Source organism: Limulus polyphemus, unplaced genomic scaffold (genome assembly GCF_000517525.1).
Source record: "Limulus polyphemus unplaced genomic scaffold, Limulus_polyphemus-2.1.2 Scaffold1038, whole genome shotgun sequence".
In the NCBI taxonomy this organism is placed as follows: Eukaryota; Metazoa; Arthropoda; class Merostomata; order Xiphosura; family Limulidae; genus Limulus; species Limulus polyphemus.
Window position 1 is genome coordinate 211,864 of NW_013666648.1, and position 9,608 is coordinate 221,471.

Below are 9,608 nucleotides of genomic sequence, written 5' to 3' on the forward strand. Positions count from 1 at the left end.
GGGCTACTCTTTTACCAACGAATAGTGGGATTGATCGCAACATTATAACGCCCCCATGGCTGAAAGTCAGACTGCGAGTCGAGCGACCCCTAACCACCTAGCGATGCCAGGCCAATAACAATAGATACAAGGTCTGTTAATAACAGAGATGACTAGCTGCCTTCTCTCTAGTCTTTCACTATTAAATTAGGGACGGCTAGCGCATATGGCACTGGCGTAACTTTGCGCGAAATTAAAACAAACAAATTGAAACCTATGTAAGAATATGTAGGTAATATTGGAAAAATAATGAAGCACAGTGGTGTCCGAAAGTTCCAAGAAAACACAACGACTATTTCATTTAAATGTAACACGAGAGTTATGATTAGATAGCTATAAAGCGCGAGTGTTAAATTTAGTATTTTTAGAAGCGATAACTTATCGCGGGTTTGCTTACGTAACTGTTTACGAATCATTTGTTGTGTAGTTGAATTGTTGTGAATTGACGTCATTTTACTCAAACCTTCTAAGTTTTCTTATTGCTTCAAATGTGTATTGTTACATTATAACGTCTCGTAGTTTGTGGAAAGTTCTAGGCCTCAATCGGGCAATATATATATATATATATATTTATATAGCCGATCAAGTAAGTTAATTAAGTTAGTGAAAGTGAAATTAAGACAAAGTTTGTGGGATCTAGGCTGTGTTCTTAAGTTAAGTCATAAAGAGTGTATAGTGGCGACTTTTGAAGTGTTATAATCGCATATTGTATTGTAATAACAGAGTAAAGAAGAAGAATTCGTTTTGTCAGTTGGGTTCTGAAGTAACTGACCCAGCTTGTGTGGACTCTTGATGTAAAATAGAATTATTTAAAGTTCTGGATGCAACTGTTGTAACGTACATTAACTTCGAAGTTTAATTTGCCTTGATATCCAACTCATGATTCGATGGAACCCAATCATCATTCAGTTTAGTTTTATAGCGATTCTGTTTTTAACACTACATATTTATTTATATGGTACTTAAATTATTTTATATTGATCTATAAAATTAGGTTATTTTTACCTGTTTTTAAAGCGGATTTTTTTATGTGTACTGACATACCACTGCCATCTATGAATGTTTTATGCAAACACAATGGATTAGTTTTCAACAAACTAATTGTTTGTTTGTTTTAGAATAAAACCTCATTGGGATATCCGCGTGTTTACAGTGCGTTATCGAACCCCGGATTTTAATCGCAAGTCTCTAAACTTACTGTTGTCCCACCAGAGGATTTAACGAACTATTTTGACAAGTTTGTTTGTTTGTCGTTAAACATAAAGCTACACAATAGGCTATCTATGCTCTGTCTCCTGTAGGTATCGAGACCTGATTTTTAGCGTTATATGCCTTCAGACTTCCCGTTGAGCCATCGGAGGGGGGTAACGATTTCAATAAGAATGTCACCAAATTATTTCAAGAATCATAACATGAAAGAAATTGAAACTTACAGTTAACAAAATAAATACATCTCACTGACTGGTCTTGAATATGGATTACGTCAATTGTATCCAGAACCCCAAATAATAAGTCTTCTTTTCGTCAAATTCAACACAGGCTGGTTCAATTACTTTAGAACACCCTTCGACAAAACAAATTATTCCTTTTTATCTCTGTTATTACAATACCACTGTGAAACTCACTTTAAATATTGCCCGTTACAGCTGAACTAACAATCATGCAGTTTAACTTAACGTTTTCTGAGTTAACTTTTTCTAACTTAACTTTTTTTACTAACTTCATTAGAAATCGTACTACCAATCACTCAGTCTAGGTCTGTCTGATTATCTCTCACTTAACTTTCTTTCTACGATGTTGGACGTCGATTTATAAATATTTTAACTGAGGTCTAGAACTTTCTAGCCCTCAAATAGCAACAATATTGCACACAACGAGAAAAAACGTAGAAGCTTTGAGTACGATGACGTCAGCAATATTACTAAAGCTTAGTACAACAATTAAACTGCATATACTACATACGACTCCTACTGAGTTACGTAACGAAAATTGTCATAACTATCACTTTTAAAATGACACTTTTGTTATGAAAACTAAATAAACATTAAATATTAAATCACTAAATATACTAAATAACAACTCTTAAGCTAAACAATCTTGTATATCCAACACTCACTAATATGAAGAAAACACCAAAACAATTAAAAGATATTGATGTTATATCTTATGTATTTTTTTTCACATCATGTGTTACGTTTTGCTCATATTCAAGTGTCACATATAGTGAAATCAAACAGGAATATTTATGTACATAAAAATATGATATAAAAGTATTGGGGTAGTTTGTTTGTTTGTAATTAAGCACAAAGCTATACAATAAGCTATCTGTGCTCTGCCCACCACGGGTATCGAAACCCGGATTCTAGCGTTGTAATTCCGCAAATATAACGCTGTGCCACTGGGGGGGGGGGCATTGGGGTAGACAGCACATCTTGAGAATTAGTATCATGTATTGTCGCAAGGATTGATTTTAACAGGGAGTGGGCTAACATTTGGCGCTAAATACAACCTTATAATGTTACGAACTTGGAACATGTCTGATGATATAGAACGGAAATTTTCTTGCAAGACATCTTCACGCTCAGTGAGAATTCAAAACGTGACCCTAGTGTGGCGTTCCGAGTATCTCAGAGCAGCTCTTTTCAGATCCAGCAAGGTGATCTGAGCTGACCAAGGCAACTCAGACCACTGCCGGACAGTATGTGCAACGTGACATGGTGCATTGTGATGCTAAAAATGTGTTAACTTTCCCGCATAATTCCACAGTGTTGTCTAGAATATCACAAGCGAATTCATGGCTCTGTTGAATGTTACATGTCACTTCCAATCCAACTAAAACAATACCTGTGTGTCACTTCCAACTCAAGTAAAACTCGTCCACCACAATGTTACAGTTGGGATAACTCATTCATGTCCAAATCATTCTCCAGATTGTCGTCAAACTATTAAGAGGCAAAATGTGAGTCACGAAGTTCAACATTCCACATGATTCCAAAAGATGAGTAGCGGAATTCCTCACTCCACATTATTACAAAAATTTAATAGCGAGGATTCCTCACTCCAAGTGATTATGTTACTTTTCTCATCCTATTTTCAACGCTCGAGGCAACATAATTGCTAACACCTAGTATCAATGGCTGTGAAAAGCGACTTATGGGCTGCAGCCCGTCTTTGAAATCTAACAGCATGTGTTGACCGAACTTATTATTATAATCCCGTGTTATAGATATGCTTCAAAACCACATCTCAAGACAATCCAAACCAAAGTTCTCATCCACAGGATAAAGACAATAGCTACAAAAGAAATCCCTCTGCGCCAAAAAAAAAGCCATTATGGTGAAGTCTGGCACATCTTAAAGCAAAAAACAAAAAATATACAAGGATCTAAAATTGATGAAGGCTCACAAGCTCCTGGCCAAATCTCGAAATGAATGTTTTCACGAGAAATATGGCAAAAGAACTGCAATCACAGCATTCGACCTTATATTTATCTCGTTTCTGATGCATTTCCAATTGATTTCTATGTCTTTAACTTTCGAAGCAGATGTCCTCACACAATGGAGGGTCTTTGGAAAGTCTGTCAAGATGAATGGTCTAAGACTGACCTTATTGTCCTTCACAGAAGCTTCTTACAATGTAAAGTGCTGTGTCAGGCAACAATGCATAATAATGACCATTCGATTGAGTATGATTGATGATAGAGTAGGTATTTTCAAGAACAATATTGGATCTACAACATTGTATAATCCACTCTCATCGTTTATCTTCTGGTGTTCTGTTGTCTTATAAAATGCAATGCATAAAAGAGTATTTTGCAAAGTGTTACAAATATATTATTCTAACCATAAATGAAGTTATATATGTTGAAATGTACACATCTCTGATTTAGAGATGCAATGGACAAATCAAGAGGAATGTCGAAAAAAAACCAACAACTGCAGTTAATTTATTCTGTAACAACTTTGAGGCCTATTAGTTTTCCAATAATTTGCCGGCTTTCAGCGTTTAAACCATAACTTTTAAAATACATCAGACAAGTATGATGTTGATCTTTTGAAGTGTTATAGCTGGAACAATCCAAACAACATCGTCCTAAACCTTTTTAAGGAGCCTGAGATCAGTTTCTTTACTCAGCAGATAATGTGCATGAATATGTGATTGAAGTCATCTAGGTGAGGTGTTCCAAAAACTTCATATTTTACATTCAGATAGAAATAGAACCAATTACGTTTTTGATGTGTACTTTGTTATTTAAGAATTATAAATAATTAAGAGTTGCTACATTTCCTTAATAATATCTGTCTTCATTAAACATTAATCGGGATCTTTGTTAAGTTTAATACTAGAATTACAAGCGGAAAAATGGTTGGAATTATTTTCTGTTTGTTACTTTAAGTATGTTCATGGATTAATATGGAAACATTTATTATTGTTGATATCAACTGTTTAATATATTGTTATATGCAGATATCAATATAACATTGTTGCCATAACTCAAATGTTTTGTCATTATTTATTCTGCCAGTGATGGTGTGACCTGGCTGTAGCTGTTCAAGATGACGTTCATGGATCATTGTTGCTGTAACTCAACCAATTCTTGTAGCGTAAAAATCATTCTTAAAATGAAATAAATGTAGAATAAACAGACACGGCATACAAAAATGATACAATATAAACATAAAAATCAAACTGAAAGTGGGTAAATGCCTTGCATGATACCTTTCCATCGTGGTCTGTCAGCTTTTCAATCTGGAAATGTTGTTGAATTGACCAGCTAAGTTTTCGAACTGTATTTAGTTATTGTGAAATGGCTGGAGTAGCTTAGAACGATTCTGCAATAACAGGTGACACAGCAGTAGTGTTAATATGTGTAGAACAAATACTCCAATTGAATATATTTTGTATTAAATAGTGTATTAGGTTGGAATGTTGGAATGGACGCGAAATAAGTGTGATTGATTTAAACTTTGCATTTTCAACTCATTTTTCAGTGCTTTCTGTCAGTTTCTATTTGTCTCTTCATGACTTTCTTTTAAGTGTTTCATTAACTCTAATAACTCTCCGATATCGCCTCGTGATATCATATTTTATATTCCCCAAAATAATCCCACTTCTGTCACCAGATCTTATGACATGTTCTTTCGTTGTGTGGGTTCTTTTGGATTATTTAGTGCAAATAATGCGAAGTTCAGTTTACGTGATGATAACAAATTAGTATATTTCTTCCTTAACGTTTGCTGCAGAATACCTGTACACAGTTGCAGATCAAAGTTTATAAATAACGTTTTTACTTTCAACAGAATTTCTTTGTTATCGGACCGATTAACTTAATACATTATAAACACTAAATATATGCGATCACTCACTACCTCTCTTGATTCTCTTTCACCACTAAAATAAATAAATACTTAATTGAACTGAACTCTCGTATTAAGTTATGAATACTTTACTAAATTACAGGTATGCTGACACTACCTGCTTACTCATATTTAAACTAATGCACCCATCTAAATCGTAACGTCATGCGCCTTCTAGGTAACATCTAAATTAAAACGTTAAAAATATTTGTTTGTTTGTTTTGAATTTCGTGCAAAGCTACACGAGGGCTATCTGCGCTAGCCGTCCCTAATTTAGCAGTGTAAGACAAGAGGGAAGGCAGCTAGTCATCACCACCCACCGCCAACTCTTGGGCTACTCTTTTACCAACGAATAGTGGGATTGCGAGTCGAGCGCCCTTACCACCTGGCCATGCCGGGCCTGAAACAGAAAGGAAAGCAAAAACAGAATATTGTATTAAAAAATTAGAGCCAGCACTTTTATTGTTAAAATAATAAGTTCGGATATGTTTTCGTCCCTTTTAGTTCTTACTTTTTATCTTTTATTTTAAATCTTGTATTTTTATTTGCAACTCCACTGGTAGCATAATATTTAGAATTATTAATAATGTTTGAAAAATCCACCGTGGACGATCCCCCCGGTGGGTCAGTAGTAAGTTTAAAGACTTATAATGTTAAAAATATGTTGTTCGATTCTCCACGGTGGACAAAAACAAAGATAGCCATTGTATGGCTTTTCGCAAAAACAAAATAAACGAAACCACCTTACACATAAGTACTTACATTAAATGAAGAAATAAAGCATTTATCTAGTCATTCTGAAATATGGTATTTTAATATATGTACATATACATAGTATATAACATATATACTGTTATATACTAGGTTAAAAATTACAAATTACGTACGTCGGTGCAAAAATGTAATTTGCGCTTAAACTTGGAAGATTATTCCGTACTTCTTAATGTATAAAATCCAATCATAGATCTAGGACTAAACATATCGTACAATGTTATAATACTCCATCCCTAATTTTTTAATAGGAAGTTGCATAAGGGTTATGTGCAAATTATAAAACACGTGAATTAGTATTAATTCTGAAAAAAAAAAACTTGCAGGGTACTATTTAGGATATGTTAACATAGATATATATATGTTTGTGTGTATGTGTTTAAAATGTTCTCTAAAAGGGTGGGGCATTTGTATCCAAACAATTACAACAGAAAATGTTGATAAAAATTACGTTCTTATTTATTATAATTTAAAAGATGGTAAGTCTTATTCTAACAAACGTTTTTAACCAAACTTACTTTGATTATACATAATATGTAATTCTAGCATTTTTTAACATGACCTTATGTTCTTCGCATTTAGTTTCATCTTACAGGCATAATATGAAAAATGTAATATGTATAAATATTTCTTCAGAATTATTTTGCCCTTATTCAATGTGATAATACGAATGGGAAGTAACCTCGAGCGTCAGTTTAGAGATTCCCGGATGAAACATTGACGTCATCATGCGCAAAGTACGTGCGTTTTAACCTAACTTTTTTTTTTAAATAACTTCGAAAATGGCAGAAGGTTGTGCGAATCTATGTGATTTTCCCGTGTATAAAAGACCTAGGTTGGAAAATGAGGAAAGTATTACTTCTAATGGTGATTTAGAACACCACAGTTTACTCTCAGTAGAACAAGCTAAGTCTTGTACGAATATTGCATCATCTAACGGTAAGATTCCAGTTTATTGTTCAACAATGTTAAAATCACGATACTACTTTTCTAGAAATGGCGGAGGGTTTTTGGCCTCTTGCCAAGTTATGAGCTAGTTTCCAATATTTGAAGTGTAGTGTCGCTGTAGTCGAATTATTGGTGATCGTTCACGTCATCTCTGTTTTGATTATTTTTTACATTACGAATCTAAACTCGTTGCCAATGAACTTAAGATTTGTGTAATAATAATAACTGTAAACAATTTTGATATTTAGAATTTCCTTTATGTAAGATTTTTAATACTAGTTATACAGCTCTAAGTCTAAAGTCTGAGAATAGCAATAACTTGAATAAGTCATGATCTTAATAAAAATAAATGATTAAAGAATTAAAATTCGATGACGAGGAACCCACTTTCAGATTAATAATGGCTGGAGACCTGATGATGACAAAACCTTGTCGAAACATTGTACATTTGCTGTTATGTTAAACTTATATTAAAGTTTTTCTTCATTACCCATTTAAGCCGTCTCCAGCCATGATTAAAGAATTAGTTGTACCTGATGATGCCAGGTTAACCTGGTGGAACTTTGTTACCATATACATTAATTGTTATACTCTGTATATCCGACAATAAACAAGTTTTAAGTTTAACTTGATCTTGATAATAGAATTTATAGTGTAACTTATTAACACTAATAATAAAAATATTATTTATAGTATTACTAATGTGTTACTGTTATAATAATTTAATATTCACTTCAACAGATGTAACCAAACATAATTCACATTATGAATTACTCTCATTTCTAAGACATTTTGGCATTAGAGCTGCCATAGTATAATCTATAAACTTAGATGTTATATGATAACTTAAGTTACAAGGATTTGTTATAAAGAGTAAATTAGGCCCATACATTACTCTTGAATTCTTTCTTTTCTCATCGAAGTTGTGTATTTTAATGGGGAAAAGAATAATTTGCAATTAATTTAGTTTATGCTACTAAAGAATTATGCTTGCTAAAATTTATTTTGTAGAAATATTGCATCCTCCTTGACTTTTTATATAGTCACAAGTCAGTAATAATAAGTTATGAAATGAACTTACTGGGTGTACTTCTTTTATCTATAGTCTATTACAGTTTTCTCAATCATTAGTAATTTGAGGGTTACCCCCTTTTAATTTAAAATTTTTTGTGGACCCCAAGCGAAAACAAAAAAATCCATATACGTGAAAAGCTGTATTCCAAAATTCAACGTTTTAATTCGCAAGTTAATTTTATGAAAACATTTTTTTATTCTATAAATCATCTTTTTTAGAAATATTTATGAAATTTCAGACATGACTTGCAAACCCCCAGTTTGAGTAATGCTATTCTAGTAAATCAAATATTTATAAGTTGGGAATATATAAAAAGTTCGCTATGCAACAAACTTTTGTTGTTGTTTAAGCTAGTAGTAACTATTATAATAAGTGGACCATATAAGTCGCACCTTTGGATTGGAATGTTTCTACTTCACAGCCTAATAAGTCATATGATATATATAATGATGAACAAAAACATATGACATGCCCTTTATGAAATCATCAAGTTTCAATACTGTCTCACCTCCTCTCACACAAAGCTATCTCGATCTTTGGTGCACTGCTTTACATAATATGTAGTTCATGCTTGAAAAAAATGTATAATTTGGTTTACTATATATATATATAATAGCTTAGTTTGTGAATCTGTGGAAATTTTGCTTGGAAATGCTGTTTATAAAAAACATTTTAAAATGGTGTTTCTAGTTTATTTTATTTGCATGCTTAAAATCATCTAAAATATTAATTACAGTTTAATCATTTTTTCTGTTTGAAAATCTTATCTCACTGTGCTTATGTTTATTTTTGTTAATAATACCTTGCACCAATGTTTTCGAAAGTATTATGTTTCATATTTGTTCTTTTAGCAAATATGAATTTCAATTCTCTCCCTTATGACGTGTTTACTTTCCATAAGACTTATTAGGTATAGGCTAAAGCCTTTGTTTCTTATACACAGTTGCCTAAATATACCTTATTAAGATACTTTAAGATAATTCATAATTCTAGTTGATTTATACCTATCATGCCAAATTGATTTATTAATACATTTAAATATTTCTTTATAGAATGATCATTTATTAACATACAGTATGCATTGTGTATACATCAGTTATGCATTTTTAATACAAACTACCAAACTTAAATTCATAAAATGATTTTATGTAAAGGTTGTTAAGGTGTTCATTTTTCTATTTCACAGTATTATGTAGATAGTGTTGAACTACTGTATTTGTCCAAATATAACACACACCCAATTTTGAAAAGTTAAACTGAAGAAAATTTGTTTTTTTACGCATCAGTTGTACAAAATGTATTGAATAGTTTCTAAATACAATAAACAACTATCAATGTATTAACCCTTTCGATACAGGTCACAGGAGAAAGGCCATGTCATCTCGTTTGTTGACTCGCATTCAAAATTTTATTGAACT

At 32.4% G+C, this 9,608-nt stretch overlaps 1 protein-coding gene across 2 annotated transcripts in view; it reads left to right on the top strand.

The window, feature by feature from the left end:
• Nucleotides 1–6,952: 6,952 nt before the first annotated feature.
• LOC106461819 (NAD-dependent protein deacetylase sirtuin-1-like) overlaps nucleotides 6,953–9,608 on the top strand; it is a 31,212-nt gene continuing 28,556 nt past the window's right edge. For both annotated transcript variants that reach the window (XM_013921675.2, XM_013921674.2), the window contains exon 1: nucleotides 6,953–7,106. The gene's annotated coding sequence lies outside the window, so the exon portion shown is untranslated. The remainder of the gene's footprint in view (nucleotides 7,107–9,608) is intronic.